We start from the raw sequence: 20,703 nt of genomic DNA on the forward strand, positions 1-20,703 counted from the left end.
TTCTTCACCTCGGCCCTAATGATGTTACCAAGTTTTGACCACTCGCCCTTTTGGTGTTGAGCGTTTCTCATGAGAAACCGGAGTGATGGATAGAAGAAGGCCTTCAAGGCATCGATCCTTTGCCAAGGAGCCAGTTTAGAGTGCAGGATCTTCTTAGCAGAAGATATTAGGTCAGCCAGTTCCCCGGTGTTGGATGAGATGTGAAATCCAACAGGTTTCCCCAGAAATTTTTCAAATTCTCAATCTTTTAAGGCCTTAAGTTCTTCATTTCCAATTTTAAAGATGGAGTTCCTTGTTCCTACTGGGGTCACACCAGAAAAATGTAGACTGAATGACTTCGAAGCCGTGAGATTAATGTTGATCTTAGATAAGTTGTCTACGACAATGATGTTATTTTGTAATTTTACCGGATCGTCTGATAAAAGAACAATGTCATCAGCATAGGCAAGAATCTGATCTGAATTCTCGCTCTGAATTGATATGGGGTCAATTACAAGGTCAATTACTCCGTCGATTTCCAAAAATAAGTTTAATATTCTGGTCGTGCGATGCACGACGTATCAGATATTAAGCTGATAACAACAGAGAGTGTATCTCGTTTCTTAGCTTATCAGCCCAATGATACTGTAGCCGGCTCGCCATTTATTGTTTTCTTTACATATACAATGTTTTTATGCCTTTACGTGATAAATGCCCTTTACAATATTTACAATATGTACAATACAATATATACAGGAGACCCTCGCGAGCGGCACCATCAGGGTTCAGTTCTGATCCGCCCTAAAGGCCGAGTTCAGGTGGGTCCTGATGGTGTCGCTCACGATGAGCTTTTTCATCAGCTTGCCGTATGAACGGCTACTAATTCGGCTGATGAACTTGTCGTTGCCTGTGTCCCACGAGCTTAGGGCGCCGACAACAGCTTCAATGTTTACTTCCCTATACCGATCGAGGAGGGCTCTTCAGTGGCTCGTACTTTGTCCTCTTCTGTTCACTGGCTTTGTCGAAGGCACGGCGGCGGTTCTCGAACGTAACAGCAACGTCAACGATGGGGCAGACGCCACTGTGGACTATCACCAGGTCCGGTCGAAGGTCAATGTTCGGCACGGGGCGCTGGTTCTTGAACGGCACAGAGTGTTTGTAGCCGCCTGCACGGGATATCCTCTCCACTATGGCGTTGTCTCGCTGCTGCATGGTGGCTGAGTGGACCATGCTGTGACACAAGACGAGGGGGAGAGAGTCTACCCACCGGCCGCAGACACGGCAGTTCTGCTCGAGCTGAGGGGCGTTGGGCCTCCAGGGCTTGGCTCCGTTCAGAGGGTGGAGGTTGAGACGGGCCTTGTGGATGAAGCGCCAGTTGTGAAGAAGTATGAGCTCACTCTACCCGCTGCCGCGACGCATTCCATTGCTTTGCCCCGGTTTGGTTTTCTCTGTAGTTCCTTTTCCCTCTCAGCTCGTCGAGCTTTCTTCAGGGTCTTCAGGAGAGTCAGCCTTTTGGTGGAGGCGACTGACTTCTCTCCTGAAGTTACCACGGGGCATCCATTTTCGAACTGCCATGTCGCAGCCATCCTGCTGGAGGCGCGTCGGGCTACGGTCCAAGGGTTTCGGTAGTGGTTAGTACCGCGCCTGTACTCGTCCTCGTTGCCAGATAGGTAGGCACCTCGGTCTACATCGGTGATGTCCCTATGCAGCCGCTTGCTGATGGCTGAGAGCTCTTCCTTCGCCATCCTCTTGACCATCCGATCCTTAGTCGTCAGAAGCTTGAAAGCTTCGCTCATCGGCGAGGTTTGGAATGCCACAAGTGCCGGCGTCACGGCTGCCGTCGATGTAATCATTTGTGGCATTTACTGGGAGCGAGAGCGTCTTCTTTAGGGTGGGTAGAAGGTGTTTGTCTACCCGCTCCCACTGGGTCTTAGTGAGCTGCCTGGTCCTTATGAGGAAGTGTAACGACGGATAGAAAGAGGATCGGAGGGCGTCCATTCGCTGCCACGGCGCTAGCTTGGCGGAAAGGATTTTCCTGCCGCGTTCGCAGATGTCATCCAGTGTGGCTTCGTCCGGTAGAATATTGTAGCCAACCGGGCGTCCAAGGAAGGTGACGTCCTCTTCATCCTCCAGGGCACGGATTGGGCCAGAGGTGAGTTGGAACTGGGTGTTACGTGTTCCAACTGGTCTGGCCCCGGAGAGGTGCATGGAGTGGCATTTCTTCCCATTGAGGTGAATGTTTAGTTTTGCCGCTTCCATCTCGGTGGTGTTGATCCTTTCCTGGAGGTCGTTGGGGGACGTCGCGATGAAGGTGATGTCATCTGCGTAGGCCAGCGCTCGTGGATCGTCGGCGTCTTGTTGGATGAGACGCACGATGGGGTCGATGGTGAGGTTAAAAAGCAGGCCGCTGGTTGGACAGCCCTGCTTTATGCCAGCCGCTACGGGGACGGAGTTGGTGGCTCCCCCTGCCGTGAGTACCACACTGGTGTTATGGTGGTACATGTCGCTGACCAGGTTGATGAGAGATTCGCCTGCACCCGCGGCTTCCAGTGCCCTGATGATGGCTAAGTGGGGCACGGAACCGAAGGCATTGGCGAAGTCTAGCCAGGCGACGCAGAATTACCTCCATTTTTCCTCGTTTTGGCCATGAGCACTTCCAGGATATAGTTGTGCTCATAGACCCCATCGTGCGGCATGAACCCCTTCCGGGCTGGAGACAGGACCTCATACTCCACTAGCCACATGGTGAGTCGCTTGGTGAGGCACCCTGTGTACAGTTTGTACAGGGTGTCCGAAAGCGTGATGGGCCGCCAGTTGGTGATGTCGGCCCTGTCGCCTCCTTTGTGTATGAGGACGGTCTTCGCCTGTCTTCAAACATCGGGGATCCTTCCATGGCGCAGACAAACATTGAGGATGGCAGTGATGAGGACGGCCTCGGGGTCCAGGATCTTCCAATGACCGTAGGTTAGTCGATCTGGGCCGGGGGCTGTGCTCTCAGCACGGTTGAGTTTTGTCGCCACCTCCAGGTGGGTGAAGGGGGTGATGGGGACTGGTCTGCTGTCGGCGACGTCCTCGTAGACTGCAGTGTCGCACGGAGAGGCAGTCCACAGTGTCCTGAAGTGCTCCTCCACTTCGGCGGGCGGGATGTTACAACGCTCTCCTTGGCCATCCAGGATGGCACGTACGGCCTGTCGTCTGTTGCGCCGGTAGAGGCGCTGAATGCCTCTTGCGTCACTGGGGTCCACGGGGTTTCGTTGCCCGTTGCCTTCTGCAGCAAGTCTGTCTTCTTTAAGGCCCACCAGGCGTCGTCCGTCGCTGCAGATTTGGGACAGTACGGTTTCGAACCTGTCCCATGTGGCTGGATTGAGCTCGGCAGCGAGGAGCTCTTGAATGGCCGGTAGGTGTTCATGTAATTCACCTTGGCCATTCGGCTGTAGATAGCCTGGCGGGTTGACCAGCGCCTCTTCTCCCTTGTTGGGGGGGCTACCAGGGACGTATTCTTCTCCTTCTTCCTAGTTGGGGGGTGTGACGTTGTTGGCGGCGTCTTCTGTGAGGGTGGATGGGGTGATATCCAGGTCATGGTGCCAGGACGGGGTATCGGGAGATGGTGGTGGGGTTGGTAGGTTTGTAGCGGATGTTGGAGTGTTGGGAAGAGAGGGGACTGTAATCAAAGATGTGGTGTTGGATGAGGTTGAGCTGTTGGAGGGGAATGAGTTTGGGGTGCTGGTGGTAGCAGGTGTAAGTGGGGAGGAGTGAGGTGGGGACCCGCTGTTGGTAGTTGCGGGCGAATCATCGAAGTTGAGGTTTACCCCTCCTCGCTCGTTCCCAGGTGGATGATGACGTCTCGGCTGTATGGCGGTGTTGTGGCGGCCCCCCTGGACTGCTTTGCGGCGCTGTAACTTGTTTGCATTCACATGATTTATTAGACCCCTCCTGGTCGTGAAGCGTTTGCCACACTCGTCACAGCGCTTGCAGTAGGCTGGTGAGGGGTCCAGGGAATGTCCAACTTGGACCGGGCATTTGTGGGTGGTAGGGCGCTGCTGAAGGTATTCTTCACACTTGCTGCAGAAATACCGCGGGTACTTCACTCGTATGCCATGTTTCATCTCCAGGTGCCGAACAATTGACCTCCTAGCACAAGTCCATTCGACCGCTGTGTATACCGCCCCGCACTCTACTTCTGGGCATTACAAAAAGTTCGGTATAGGGAAGTATACGATTAGGGTGTCCTCGTCACGTCTTTGTTGTTGCTTCATTTTTGGCTGGGTTTTGCGATGGTACAAGGAATGGTTGTGAGGCGAGTGAATTATTATGTTATGTGCATGGGCTGGCTCAGAAAAGGTATTGGAGCGCAGTCATATTTATATATTATCAACATGCACACAACGTGAAATGGATGATATTGAAAAAAAAAATTAATGATAAAATTTTAAATAATAAAAATGAAAGAAGTTAAGTAGAAAATAAAATAAAAAGGGCTTGTGCTGTGTGGCTAGATATTTATTCCTAGTTTTACAGGAAAATAACCTACTTCAAGAGCCCCCCGTCTACTAGTGTTGGACTTACAGGCTTACCCAGAGATGGAATGGGAAGTGGATGTTTTGGTAGGTTGGGGTTTAGGGGGCTATTTTCCTCACGCTGTATATGGGCGTGGTAGCTGAGCTAAGCTCTCCACATCACAGGTACACAGACAATTTTAAGTAGTACTAATAGTGAGATTGATAATAATAATATTTGTAATAATAATAATAATGGTGATGATGCAGAGTGATGTGAAGATGGGCCTGTGCTGTGTGGCGGTTTTAACCCTGTTTGAATCAGAGAGTGACTACTACCTTAGGTTCCCCCCGTCCCCTAATCTGGATGACTTATAGGCTTACCCAGAGTCGGAAGGAGGAGTGGAAGTTTTAGGTAGGTAGGTTGGCTGTAGGGGCTATGCTCTGCACGCTGTAAATGGGCGTGTTAACAAAGCTACGCTCTCCACATCACAGGTTTCGGCGAGGTGATGATGAGAGGGGGAGATTGTGTTGGGACACAGGCACGACAATTTTAAGTATATACAGGGGTTATGTACAACACATATGATAGACACAGCAAAAAACACCAATAAATATGTACAGTCAGTATACAGTAAGTATGTACAGGGCAACTGATACAAGAAGTATGTACAGGACAGCTTAGTAGACCATCACACATGAAGTAATTGTACACTGTGGGGACCACTGGCAGTTGTATAAGTAATATTAATATGAATGATAATAATAATAATTATAAGGATAATACAGATGTAGTGTTTGAAATTGCAGTGATAGTAATAGAGCAATAAGATTAACAAGTCATATACACAGGGTGATATGTGATTAAGAACAGTCCTTCAATAAATAAAGATATTAATATGAATAGTCATAGAGATACGGCAACAGTGGTAGGGATAGTGCCAGTGGTCACTTATCTGCTACTGGCATGGACCAGACTAGATAATAGCAATAAGAATATGTACATATCACCAGCTGCGATTGTGAGAGTGGGGGGAAAATGAACACTTAGTTTGAAGGGGCTGATAGTATGTAGTGTGTATAATAATAATAATAATAATAATAATAATAATAATAATCATAATGTTAACAGAAATAGTAATAATAATAATGATAGAACTGAAAATATGTTTTTACAGTCACTGTACAAACAGTCACTCCGGTGATTCGGATCTGGCTATTCGTCACACTTATTTGATTTTAGCACTTGATTTTTCCACTGATCTCACTTTTTTCACTTATCAGGTTTCACTTGTTTCACTTCAGATTTCACTTATACAGCCTAGATCCTCTTGTCACTCTCACTTTGCCGGAGTGATCTTTCTAAACCTATATTTACAAGTTGACCAGATAATAATAATAATAATAATAATAATAATAATAATAATAATAATAATAATAATAATAATAATAATAATATAGGTAGTGATGAATATTTAATTAATAATAATATATGTATATATATATATATATATATATATATATATATATGTGAATATAATCTGAATATAACAATATAATATAGTGGAATTTGATATAATATAATAAATTATTTACAATAAATAGCCTACTTTATACACTATATACAATCTCAGCCGGTCTCTAAGCATGCGCGGACCACCACCTACGCAGGCGCGGGATAAGTGCTCTCTCTCTCTCTCTCTCTCTGACACACACCTACATCCACACACACACACACACACACACACACACACTGCAGCCCGCCAAGGCAGCACTGAAAAATCGATACTTTGCTCTGGCGGGGCGGGGCCACACACACTAACACACACAACAGCGAGCCCCTGCTCGCCCCAGTCACGCAACCCGCCGAGCCGGGACTATAAAATCAATACTTTGGTCTGGCGGGGCCACACACACACAAAGAGGCAAGTGCTCGCAAACTCTCTCACACGCACCTACGCTCACTCAGCCGTTCTCCCCCCGACCCAGCGAAGCCGAGTCGCGGTTCGACCGCCGGACACACACACGGCTGTTTTCCCCCCGACTCAGCAAAGCCGAGTCGCGGTTCGAACCCCGCACACACACACACCCCCCCCAACCACGGGATTCACACACATTCACGGCATGCGGCCGCTCTCCACGGTGCGGCTAAGCCGGTACCGGTTTCGCAGCCCACTCACGCTGCCCTTGCAGACAACTCAGCTAAGCATTCCAAAAAGTTCGGTATAGGGAAGTATACGATTAGGGTGTCCTCGTCACGTCTTGGTTGTTGCTTCATATTTTGGCTGGGGTTTACGATGGTACAAGGAATGGTTGTGAGGCGAGTGAATTATAATGTTATGTGTATGGGCTGGCTCAGAAAAGGTATTGGAGCGCAGTCTTATTTATATAATATCAACATGCACATAACGTGAAATGGATGATAGTGAGAAAAAAAAAAAATTAAAGAAAATTTTAAATAATAAAAATGAAAGAAGTTAAGTAGAAAATAAAATAAAAAAGGCTTGTGCTGTGTGGCTAGATTGATTCCTAGTATTACAGGAAAATAGCCTCCTACTTCAAGAGCCCCCCGTCCACTAGTGTTGAACTTACTGGCTTACCCAAAGATGGAATGGGAAGTGGATATTTTTTGGTAGGTTGGGGTTTAGAGGGCTATTTTCCTCACGCTGTATATGGGCGTGGTAGCTGAGCTAAGCTCTCCACATCACAGGTGGTGGCGAGGTGTTCATGTGAGGGGGGGATTGTAATGTATTGGGACACAGGCACAATTGAAAGTATTTACAGGGGTCATGTACAGCACATATGACAGACACATTAAACAATTGTTAACAAAAAAACAGTTACACACTGTGGGACCACTGGCAGTAATATAAACAAATATATGTTGAATACTCTGGCACTTGTTCAAAAAATAAGTTGGATATTCTGGTACTTGTTCATTTTTACATGCTACACAATAATAATAATAATAATAAATTGTATTTTATCAATGTAAGAATTGAACTGTGTGTCCTTCTAAATTTGTTAGTCTGACTTCTAATTTAGGTACTATTATTTAGAAGGGAAGTTGATTTGAAGGAAAGACAAAGGAACCGGGTAATAAACAATTGGGATTAGAGTGTTACAGTGGTAACAATAATAGTTACAAAATTATGAATAGGGAGACAGCACTGGTAATAGGGATAGTGCCAGTGGTCAGCTATATACTATTGACATATACTTGACTAGCTACGTACACATACTGATAATACTAATAATAATAGGAATAAATACATCCCACCAGCTGCGATTGCGGAAATGGGGGGGAAATGAACACTTAATTTGCAAGGGGCTGGTAGAAATAGACACAAGCGATGTATGTGATAGTAATAATAATAATGAATTTATTGGTAATAATAATAGTAATAATGATAACACTGATAGTATAATATTGCTTCTATATTCATTAATAGTTGTAGCCCGCGGCCAGTACCGTCACCTTGCTACTCGTAAGAACACTGGGCTAGGCACCTGACTTCACTAATCACTGATATATATACACTAGGTCAGGCGCTACACACTTCACTTTCACTGCTCTGTGTGGGTCTGATGTTTGATGGCCGCTGGGTGCAAACTTAGTCACTCCGGCGATTCGGATCTGGCTATTTGTCGCACTTATTGATTTTTTTACACTGATTTCGCTTATAGATATTTACCCTGATTCACTTGTATGTGGGCCAGATCCTAGTGTCACTTTCACTTTGCTGGAGTGATCTTCCTAAACCTATATTTACAGACTGACTGGGTTCATAGAAATACTGATAGTAATAATAATATATTTATATTAATAGTGTGTATGTATAAACAATAAATATATATATATAAATAATCTGAATAATTAATAAAATGTAATCTGAGTAATAAAATGTATTATAATATAATATAATTATTTATAATAACTAGCCTACTTTATAAATTATATGCAGCTGGTCTCTAGCCATGCGCGGACCACCTTGGCAGGCGAGGGGCAAGCGCGCACACACCCACTCACTCTTATCGCCAACAACCGTTAGCCCCTGCTCGCACCAGCCACGCAACCCGCCTAGTCAGAGCGGAAAAATCAATACTTTTGCTCTGGCGGGGCAAGTCATGTAACCCGCCAAGCCTGACACACACACAGACCTGGGAAGTGCTATCACTCTTCCTTACACACACAAGGGTCAGGCACTCTCACTCACTCTTACACACAGACATACTCACACACAGAGAAGCCAAGTCGCGGTTTGAACCGCGGACACACACACACACACCGACACTCGATTCACGCACACATGCACATCATGCGGCTGCTTTCTACGGTTCGGCAAGCTGGTCCCGGGGTCGCAGCCCGCCACTCACACTGCCCTCGCTGACAACTCAGCTAAGCCAAGCAGCGGTTCGAGCCCCGCTCACGCCACTTTCGCCAACCACTCAGCTACGCCGACCAGTGGTTCCAGCCCCGCTCACACTGCCTTCGCCGACCACTCGGCTATGCCGACCAGCAGTTCGAGCCCGTACACACACACTACTCACCAGTCTGGCTAGTCCGGGCGTGAGCCTACACTCACACCTGCTGGCCTCGCGTGGCTGCCGTTAAAGCGCTGTGGGGGAGCCGTCAGGGGTCGAACCCCAGGGTGAAACCCGTTTGCGGCTCCACTCAGTCCAGCTAGGCAGACCGTAGGTGCAAGGCCAGCACCTTAACTAACTTGCACACTAGCACTTACCCCTGCCTGCTGCCCGCCTGGCTCCAGCAGCCTCCGCCTTGCCTTGGCCGCCTATGCAGCCGCTGCTCCGCCTTGGCTGCCCCTCCTAGGGCACGATGTGGACCCCCCTGCTGGGTTCCTCGATGGCTGCTCCTGCTGCCACGGCTGGAACTGGAGCGCTCCTTGCTGCTCGCCCAGGGACTAACTCGGGACTCCGGTCTCGAAATCTGCTCACCAGCTTTCACCACCTGAAATGGAGACAAATCATTAAGCTGATAAGAGCAGATAGCGTTACGACGCTTCACAGCGAGCTGAGATATTTAACGGCTGACTGATCTGGTCATCTTAATAAGGGATAGTCGGGCACCATTTATTTAAATTTTTTTTATGTACAGACATATATACACCTTATAACTAATTTTCATATTTACATTTTATACACTTGACAGCCATCCGGTGGGTCAGGCTCTCTGAGGAGCCGTTAAGTTGGACATGTAAATCTGTTGGCTCCACGGGATGGTGTCACTTACAATGAGCTTCTTCATGAGCCTACCATAGGATCGTGAGCACAGCTTGTTCACGATCATGTGTTCGGGGTCCCACGAGCCCAAGGCACAGACTACGATGGCCGCGATTGAGACCTCGCGAAATTGGTCAAGGAGTGCTCGACGGAGGGTCTCGTACTTCTGGGTTTTTCGCTCCCTCGCAGAATCGAATGCCTTCGGTCCATCATCGACCGTGACATCAATGATGGTAGCCATGCCGTTCCTCGCGATGACCAGATCCGGGCGGAGGTTGAGGTCCGGGTGAGTACGCTGGTTCTCGGTCAGAATCCGATGTTAATACGCAGCTGCCCTCTTGATCCGGTTGACGATGGCGTGTCGTCGTTGCATGGTCGCCGAGTTGACCATACAATGGCACAGCACGTGGGGCGGAGTCTCGACCTCTCGGTGGCACACACTGCAGTTGATATCGGGACCATTTCTCCTCCACATCTTGGCCCCGTTGAGTGGAAGGAGTTCAAGGCGGGCACGGTGGATGAACCGCCAATCAGAGAAACCTGTGTACTTTCCGGTGGTCATGAAGTGCGAGCTAGTCTTGCCAGCCATAGCAACGCACTCCATGACTTTTCCCCGATTCCTCTTCCTTACCAACTCGGTGTCCTTTCTCGAGCGTGCCACCTTCTTGAGGGTTTTTAGGAGCTCCAGGCTCCTCGCTTTGTTGATGACCTTGTCTCCAGAAGTTATAATGGGGTCACCGTCTACGAAGGCCCAAGTGACTCCCCGACGGCTAGAGGCTAGGCGGCCAAGGTCCAGGTGTTGGAGTAGAAATTGGTACCACCGCGATAGTCCCCCTCGTCGCCGGAGAGGTAAGCCCCTCTGTCCTCTTCGGTCGGGTCTCTGCCCAGGCGTCGGCCGACGGTCATCTCCAACTCATCCTGGGCCATTTCCTTCACCCTCACGTCCTTGGTGGTAAGGAGTTTGAAGGCATTGTCAATGAGGACCATCTGGCTCTCTTCTGACAGTACAGGGACTCCACACACACCGGCCGCTCTGCTGCCGTAGATGTACTCATTACTTGAGTTGGCCGGTAGGTATAGAGTGCTCTTGATGAGCGGCAGGATTGTCTTGTCGACAGTTCTCCACTGGGTGGCGGAGAACTGCCTGGTCCTCATTGCGAATGTTAGTGAGGGGTAGAAAAATGACCTCAGGGCGTCCATCCTCTGCCACGGGGACAGCTTTGATGACATCAGGCGCTGTCCCCTGGCTGATATCTCGTCCAGTGATGAGAGGTCCGGGATCACATTGTACCCTACCGGGCGTCCGAGGAAGCAGACATCTTCTTCATCCTCCAGGGCTGGGATCGGACCGTTGACAAGGTGAAACGCAGTGTCTCGTGATTCGACTGGTCTTCGTCCAGTCAGGTGGAGGGAGCGGCACTTCCCAGGGTTGAGTTTGATGGTGAGTCGTGCTGCTTCCGTTTCCACGAGCTGGATCTTCCTCTGGAGGTCCTCAGGTGTTCTTGAGATCAGGGTGATGTTGTCTGCATATGCCAGTACATGGGGCTCTTGAAGTTCCTTGCACCAGCCGCACGTTGGGGTCGATGGCAATGTTGAATAGCAGTCCACTGATAGCACATCCCTGCTTAATCCCGGCGCCGATGGAAATTGGGTTTGTGGGTCCATCGGACGTCAGGACGCTGCTTATATTGTCCTCATACAGGTCCCGGACTATCTCACATAGCTCGGCGCCGGCCCCTGCACATTCCAGTGCGCGGAGGATCACGCTGTGCGGTACGGAGCCGAACGCGTTGGCGAAATCCAACCAGGCGACACAGAGGTCGTTGCTGCTCTTACGAGTCTGGCACATGAGGGTCTCCAGGATGTAGTTGTGTTCCAAAACACCATCATGTGGCAGAAATCCCTTCTGCATTGGGGAGAGCACTTCTTCCTTGGATAGCCAATTTGTTAGGCGCTTTGTCAGACACCATGTATAGAGTGTCCGACAAGGTGATGGGGCGCCAGTTTCTGATGTCGTACTTGTCCTCTTTTTGTGGATAAGGACGATTTTGGTTTCCTTCCAGGCAGAAGGGATTTTTTTGTGTCACCGGCATGTGTTGAGGATGGGTGTGATGATCTTCGCCTCTGGATCCATCTTCCTCCAGTGGGCGTAGGTAATCCTGTCACGCCCTGGGGCCGTACTCTCGGCCTTCTGAAGCTTTGTGGTCACCTCCAGGTGTGTGAAGGCATCCGTGGGTCTGTCCTCAACCACGTATATTGAGCTGTCACAGGGTGCGGCAGCCCACGTGGTCTTGAAGTGGTCCTCTACGGCCTGGGGAGAGATGGGACATCTCTCAGCTGGGCCGTCCATGATGAGTCCGACGGCCGCTCTTCTATTTCGCCTGTAGAGGAGCTGGATGGCCTTCGCGTCGTCGGGATCGATGTTCCTGGTAGGTGGATTGGGGTGACCACTTTCCTCATTGTTGGTCCCCGGAGTTGGATCGTCACGAGTTCTGAGCCCGATTATCTTCCTGCCATCCTCGCAGATAGTAGCTAGCAGTTCTTCGAATCGGGCCCAGGACTCGTCGTTGACTTGTGATGGCGGAAGTGGAGCTCTCTGCCTCTACTGTTCGGCGCGGCGTTGGCGGAGCCGGTGGGCCTTTGTATGGTTGATTAGGCCTCTCTTTGTGGGGAAGTCAATACGGCTCTCAGGGCACTTATTCCTAAAGTGCTCCTTCGGGTACGATTCTGGGTCCAGAGGCAAGTTACATCGGTGAGCTGTGGGACGCTGGCCTATCTCCTCTTCGCACTTGGTGCAGAAGTTCTGGGTGTAACGGATTCTGACCGAGTGTTGCTGCTCGAGGGATCGTTGGGCGCTGGTCCACTCCAGGGCCTTGTAGACTGCCGGACATCCATATTCGAGGCATCTTAGAGCAGCCTGGATGGGGAAATACACCATCAGCGTGTCACAGTCACGTGTGGGTTGTTGCCGCATTTTGTATTGTGAGGGGTTTTTCCAAATGAATTTACAATTTTGGTTGCATTAAGCCGTTACTTTAATTGTGAAGTACGTTAGACTCCATTCTAATGACAGGGAACAGGAGTGGTAATCTGGTGGTGATGGTGTTTTCTTGGCTCTACCCACCCACTTATTGTGTCCCACTTACAGGCCGGGTGAGGATTCAGGGGGAGACGGGGGAATGACCGGTGATGGAGGGGGCGGTAGAGAGTGAGACGACGATAGGCATTACTGTTTCGGGGGCGGGAGGTGGGGATGGCTGGGGGGAGGCTACAGTGATGAGGGTATCGGTGCTACTGCTGGAAAAAGAGTTACTGGGTAAGGAGGAGGTTGTGGGGATGGAAGGGTTAGGGGAGGGGGATGGTGTGCGTAGTGGCTGGGAGGAGGGGGTGCCTGCTGGTTGCCTAGGTGGTCTGGTAGCGGGTCGTCGTGGTGGCGGCGGAGGTGGAGCCCTCTGCCCCTCCTGTTTGGCGTGACGGTGTCTTGGTCGGAGGGCCTGTGTGTGGTTGATTAGGCCTCTCTTTGTGGGGAAGTCAATACGACATTCGGGGCTCTTATTCCTGAAGTGCTCCTCCGGGGACGATTCTGGGTCCCGAGGCAAGTTACATCTGTGAGCTGTGGGACGCTGGCCTATCTCCTCTTTGCACTTGGTGCAGAAGTTCTGGGTGTACCGGATTCTGAGCGAGTGCTGCCGCTCGAGGGATCGTCGGGCGCTGGTCCACTCCAGGGCCTTGTAGACCGCCGGACATCCATCTTCTGGGCATCTCAAAGCAGCCGGGATGGGGAAATATACCATCAATGTGTCACAGTCACATGTGGGTTGTTGCCTCATTTTGGTAGTGTGAGGGGTTGGCCGAATGAATTTATGGTTTTAGATATAATAATTAGTTACTTTCTTAATCGTGAAGTACGTTTGACTCCATTCAGGGCTGTCCCACCCGCATATTTGTTGGTCCCCTTACAGGTCTATTGACAGGGAACAGGATTGGTTATCTGGTGGTGATGGTGTTTACTTGGCTCTACCCACCCACTTGTTATGTCCCACGTACAGGCCTAAGATATTGGAAGGAGTAAGGAGCGGAGGAGGTAGGTTGGTTCCATCCCCCCCTTTTCTTTTGGTCCCCTTACTGGCCTAGAGATGGAATAGGACTGGTGGTGGTAGGTTTAGGTAACCCTGACTGGAGCCTTAAGTTCCTCGTACGGCCGTAATTACGGCTTAAAGTGAAATGGAATTTAGGGCCCTCGCACAAATACACTAATATAAATGGGGCTCATTAAGTTTGGGGACTTACATAAATTTTCCAAGTTTTCCAACAATCCAATACAGAATACAAAGAGTTTTACAAGTAAAGTTTCCAAATGGTATGTACAATATGAATATACAAAGGATATATACAGGACAGATAAATAGGGCTTCACTCATGAAGCACTTGTACACTATTGGGACCACTGGCAGTGATTATAAACAATACTGGTAGTAATAATAGTTATAAATATAGTACAGTTATAGTGATTTGGATATGCAGTAATAGTAATAATGTAATATTAATAATAGGTCATATAAACAGGGTGATATGTGAGTAGTAACATTCCTTCAATAAAAAGTGGTATTAACGTTAATAGCCATACGACAATAGGGATAGTGCCAGTGGTCACTTATCTGCTACTGACATGGACTAGACTAGATAACAATAAGAATATGTATATATCACCAGCTGAGATTGTGGAAATGGGGGGAATTGAACACTTAATTGCAAGGGGCTGGTAGAAATAGTCATACGAGATGTATATTATAATAATAATAATGTTAATAGTGATAATATTTATGATAACACTGATAAGATAATATTGCTTTTATAGTCTCTGTTGGTTGTTACCCGCAGCCAGTACCGCCACCGAGCTCCTAGTTGTAACACTTAGCTAGCCACCTGACCTCACTGAATCACTGACATGTACACATGGTCAGGCACTGCACACTTCACTTTTGCTGCTCGGTGCGGGTCTGTTGAGTGATGGCCGCTGGGTACAATCAAAGTCACTCGGGCGATTTGGATCTGGCTATTCGTGGCACTTATTGATTTCTTCACTGTAGATTTTACACTTTTTTTACTTCACTTATTGATGAGCCAGATCCTAGTGTCACTCTCACTTTGCTGGAGTGATCTTCCTAAACCTATATTTACGCACTGACTGGATAATATTAATAAAGAACTAGTAGTAGCAATAGTAATAATGTATTAATATAGATAGTGGTGTATATATAATTAATATTTATATATGTATATGTGAAGGAGTATATTAAATATACTGCCGGGCTGAGTGGCTCAGACGGTTAAGGCGCTGGTCTTCTAACCCCAACTTGGCAGGTTCGATCCTGGCTCAGTCCGGTGGTATTTGAAGGTGCTCAAATACAACAGCCCCGTGTTGGTAGATTTACTGGCACGTAAAAGAACTACTGCGGGACTAAATTCCGGCACCTCGGCGTCTCCGAAGACCTTAAAAAGTAGTTAGTGGGACGTAAAACAAATAACATTATTATTATTATTAAAAGATATACTATGGTAAATTATGATATAAGAAATTATTTACAATAAATATCCTGCTTTATACATTATATACAGATCGCAACCGGTCTTTAGCTATGCACGGACCACCTTGGCAGGCGAGGGGCAAGCGCGCACCTACACGCACACACACACACTTGCTTACTTTTACTGCAAACAACCGTTAGCCCCTGCTCGCACCAGCCACGCAACCTGCCTAGTCAGAGCAGAAAAATCAATACTTTCGTTCTGGAGGGGCAAGTCACGCAACCCGCCGAACCACGCACACAAAGACACACGAGGGACAGGCGCTCTCACTCTCTCTTACACACAGACGTACACACACTCAGTCTCTCCCTCTCACACAGCTGATCTCCCCCCCCCCCCCCCCGACTCAGCGAAACCAAGTCGCGGTTTGACCCGCGGACACACACACACGCACAACATGCGGCTGCTGTCCACGGTTCGGCAAGCCGGTTTCGGGGTCACAGCCCACTCACACTGCTCTTGCCGACCACTCAGCTACGCCGAGCAGCGGTTCCAGCCCCGCTTACACTGCCTTCACCGACCACTCAGCTACGCCGAGCAGCGGTTCCAGCCCCACTCACACTGCAGTGGTTCGAGCCCGCACACACACTACCCACCAGTCCAGCTAGTCCGGGCAGGTAAGCCTACACTCACACCAGTTGGCCTCTCGTGGCTACCATTAAAGCACTAATGGAGCAGTCAAGGGTCAAACCTGAGGGTGAAACCCGTTCGCGGCTCCAATCAGTCCAGCTAGGCAGACCGTAGGTGCGAAGGCTAGCACCTTAAAAAACTTACGAACTAGGACTTACCCCTGCCTGCTGCCGTCTGGGCCTTAAAGAACGACCCCCCCCCCCCCTCAGGAGCCGTGGGCTCTATGGGATGGATCAACACTGAGCCAAGGCTGCTGAAGACATTTGTGGCAAACAGGATTGCAAAGATTCAAGAAGCCACTGATGCAACCACCTGGAAGCATGTCCCTGTGCTGCCGCTTGGTGATGGAGGCAGAGAGCTCTTCCTTGGCCATCCTCTTCAGCACCCGATCCTTTGTCGTCAGTAGCTTGAAGGCGTTGTCATGGCCAGGTCATGCTCATTGGCGTGGTTTGGAATGCCACAAGCGCCGGCGTCACGACTGCCGGGGATATAGTCGTTTGTGGCATTCACTGGGAGCGAGAGCGTCTTCTTAAGAATGGGTAGGAGGTGTTTGTCTACCCGCTCCCCCTGGGTCTTAGTGAGCTGCCTGGTCCTCATGAGGAACTGTAACGACGGGTAGAAAAAGGATCGGAGGGCGTCCATTCGCTGCCATGGCACTAGCTTGGCGGGAAGGATTTTCCCGCCACGTTCGCAGATGTCATCTAGTGTGGCTTCGTCCGGCAGAATGTTGTAGCCAACCGGACGACCCAGCAAGGTGACGTCTTCTTCGTCCTCCAAGGCACGGATTGGGCCACAAGAGAGCTGGAACAGGGTGTTGCGTGTTCCAACTGGTCTGGCCCCGGAGAGGTGCATGGAGCGGCATTTTCTTCTGTTGAGACGAATGTTCAATTTTGCCGCTTTCATCTCGGTGGCGTTAATCCGTTCCTGAAGGTCGTTGGGAGACGTTGCGATGATGGTGATGGTTCGACGGCGAGGCTGAAAAGCAGTCCGCTGATTGGACAGCCCTGCTTTATGCCAGCCCCTACGGGAACGGAGTTGGTGGCTCCCCCTGCCGTGAGTACCACACTGGTGTTTCAGTGGTACATGTCCTTGACCAGACTGAAGAGTGTTTCGCCCGCGCCTTCCAGTGCCCTGATGATGGCTGAGTGGGGCAAGGAACCGAAGGCATTGGCGAAGTTCAGCCAGGTGACACAGAGGTTACCCCCATTTTTCCTTGTTTGGGCCTTGAGCACTTCTAAGACATAGTCGTGCTAATAGACCCCATCGAGTGGCATGAACCCCTTCTGGGCCGGAGACAGTACTTCGTTCTCTACTATCCACGAGGTGAGCCACTTAGTGAGGCACTCTGTATATAGCTTATACAGAGTGTCTGAGAACGTAATGGGCCGCCAGTTGGTGATGTCGGCCCTTTCTCCTCCTTTGTGGATTAGTACGATTTTCGTTTGCCTCCAGGCGACGAGGATCCTTCCGTGGTGAAGACATACGTTGAGGATGGCCGTGATGAGGGTGGCCTCAGGGTCTAGGATCTTCCAGTTGCCGTACGTCAGTCGATCTGGGCCGGGGGCCGTGCTCTCAGCACGGTTGAGCTTCGTTGCTACCTCCAGGTGGGTGAGAGGGGTGGTGGGGACTGGTCTGCGGCCAGCGACGTCCTCGTAGATCGCAGTGTCGCGCGGAGAGTCAGAGTTCTGAAGTGCTCCTCCACTTCGGCGGGCGGGATGTTGCAGCACTCTCCTTGGCCGTCCAAGATGGTACGAATGGCCTGTCGTCTGTTACGCCGGTAGAGGAGCTGAATGCCTCTCGCGTTGCTGGGGTCCATGGGGTGCCGTCGCCTGTTGCCTCCTGCAGCAATTCGGTCTTCTTTAAGGCCCACCAGGCGTCGTCCGTCGCTGCAGATTTGGGACAGTAAGGTTTCGAACCTGTCCCATGTGGCCGGATTAACCTCGGCAGCGAGGAGCTCTTCGATGGCCGGAAGGTGCTGATGTATTTCACCTTGGCCATTCGGCTGTAAATAGCCTGGCTGGTTGACCGGCGCCTCTTCTTCCTCGTTGGGGGGGGGGTTACCAGAAATGTCGTCTTCCTCAAGATAGTTCGGGAGTGTGACATCATTGGCGGCGTCCTCTGTGAGGGAGGAGGGGGTTATATCCAGGTCATGGTGCCAGGGTGGGGGATCGGGAGATGGTGAGTTTGTGGCGGGTGTTGCAGGGGTGCTGGGAAGAGAGGGGACTGTTATTAGAGATGTGGTGTTGGAAGAGTTTGAGGTTGAGCTGTTGGAGGGGGATGAGTTTGGGGTGCTAGTGGTGGCGGATGTAAGTGGGGAGGAGTGAGGTGGGGACCCGCTGTGGGTGGTTGTAGGGGAAGCGTCGAAGACGAGATTAACCCCTCCTCGTTCGTTCCCTGGTGGATGGTGATGTAGTGACTGGATAGCGGTGTTGTGGCGCCCCCCTGGGCTGCTCTGGGGTGCTGCAATTTGTGGGCATTCACGTGGTTGATTAAGCCCCGCCTAGTTGTGAAGCGCTTGCCGCACTCCTCGCAGCTGTTGCAGTAGGCAGGTGAAGGGTCCGGGGAATGCCCCCCCTCGGACTGGACACTTGTGGGTGGTAGGGCGCTGTCGTAGATCGTCTTAGCACTTGCTACAGAAGTACCGCATGTATTTTACTCTGATTCCGTACTTCATCTCCAAGTGCCGAACTACTGATCTCTTGGCACAAGACCATTCGACAGCCGTGTATACAGCCTCGCATTCGACTTCTGGGCATTCCAAAAAGTTCGGTATAGGGAATTACACAATGAGTATCCTCATCTCTCGTCGGTTGTTGCTTCATTGTTTCGCTGGGGGGGTTGAGATGGTACAGGGAATGATGATGTGGCGAGTGAGTTATGATGCTATGTGCATGGACTGGCTCGTGAAGAGTAATTGAGCGCAGTCTCATTTATACAGTAGCAACATGCACATACTGTAGCTTGAAATGGAGGAAAATATATATAAATATTAATAATAATAATTTTAATAATAAAATAGATCATATTACTAGTGATGTAATGGGGCCTGTGCTGTGTGGCTAGAGATTAAACCCTGAATTGACAGGAAAATAGGCTCCTCCTTCAATGCCCCCCGTACCTGGTGTCCGACTTAAAGGCTTACCCAGAGATGTAATGGGAAGTGGATATTTTGGGTAGGTTGGGGTTTAGGGGGCTATTTTCCTCACGCTGTAAATGGGCGTGATCATTGTGCTAAGCTCTCCACATCACAGGTGGTGGCGAGATGATTATGAGAGGGGCGGATTGCAATATATTGGGAGACAGGCATGGGAATTTGCATATACAGTGAGTTGTACAATCTAAAAACATAGGGGGTATATACAGCACAGATGAGCACATTAACAAGTATACACTGTGGGACCACTGGCAAGTTTTTACAAGCAATACTGATAATATTGTTATAAAGATGGGGCAAAAATAAGTTGAATACTCTGGCACTTGTTCATTCCATTACTTGTAAAAATAAAACAGTTTTATTAATATAATAATAATAATAATAATAATAATAATAATAATAATAATAATAATAATAATAATAATAATAATAATAATAATATGCATCAATGTAAGAATTGCACTGTACGGCTTTGTATATTTGTTGGTCTGACTTCAATATAGTTATTAGTAATTGATAAAACAGGGTATCAGTCTTCAAAAGTGGTAATATTAATAGTTACAGAAATAGAGAGACAGTAATACGAATAGTGCCAGTGGTCGATTACATACTATTGACATTGACTAGAATATAAATGTAAGTATAAATAAATATGTGCACTTAATATAAATAAGATGTATAGCACCAGCTGCGATTGGGGGATTGCAAAGAGTAATCGGGTGTAAGAAGGGGTTTGGCAGTACTGATAATAATAGCAATATTAATAATAGTTTGGCTTATTAGGGGCTGTAATATGGTTGATAGTACATAGTTGCAATAGTAATAATGCGAGGTGGGATGAACACTTTAGTCGCAACGGGGCAGGTGGGGCTAACAGACTGAATTTATGGCATTCGTAATAATAATAATAATAATAATAATAATAATAGTGATAGGAAAACACTAGCTACTGTTGTCCTTGTCAGTCGCTACCCGCGGCCGGTACCGTCACCGAGCTATTTAATTTGCACTATGTTAGTCACCTGGCCCCATTGAATCACTCATAAACACACTAATGGGCCAGGCACTACACTTGAAACACTATCACTGCTCGGTGCGGGTTATGGTATATATTGGCCGCTAGGCAAGAGTTGCGTCACTCCGGCGATTTGGACCTGGTTACTCGACGCACTTTGGTATTTATATACACAGCAACGCTTTCTGTATTGGCCCGGAGTGAGCTACCCTAAACTATATTTACACACATGTAGCAATAATAATAATAATAATAATAATAATAATAATAATAATATTATTAGTATATGTACAAAAGTAGGCTTGTATATGAATAGTATCTGATATAATGTGGTATAATATAAGAATAGCAATAAATAAATAAATAAATAAATAGTATTTACGATAACTACACTATTCTATTTACATATATACAATCGCAGCCGGTCTCTAAGCATGCGCGGACCACCTCCGCAGGGATTTGGCAAGTGCTAGCCCTCTTACACACACACACACACACACACACACACACACACACACACACACACACACACAGCAGCGAGCCCCTGGTCGCCCCAGCCACGCAACCGCCAAGCCAGAGCTGAAAAATCAATACTTTGC

At 48.8% G+C, this 20,703-nt stretch overlaps 1 pseudogene; it reads right to left on the reverse strand.

Moving 5' to 3' along the window:
• Positions 1-445: 445 nt before the first annotated feature.
• Positions 446-625, reverse strand: LOC137497173 (U2 spliceosomal RNA; annotated as a pseudogene).
• Positions 626-20,703: the final 20,078 nt, after the last annotated feature.

This window comes from Anabrus simplex, chromosome 1 (assembly GCF_040414725.1).
Source record: "Anabrus simplex isolate iqAnaSimp1 chromosome 1, ASM4041472v1, whole genome shotgun sequence".
Taxonomy (NCBI): Eukaryota; Metazoa; Arthropoda; class Insecta; order Orthoptera; family Tettigoniidae; genus Anabrus; species Anabrus simplex.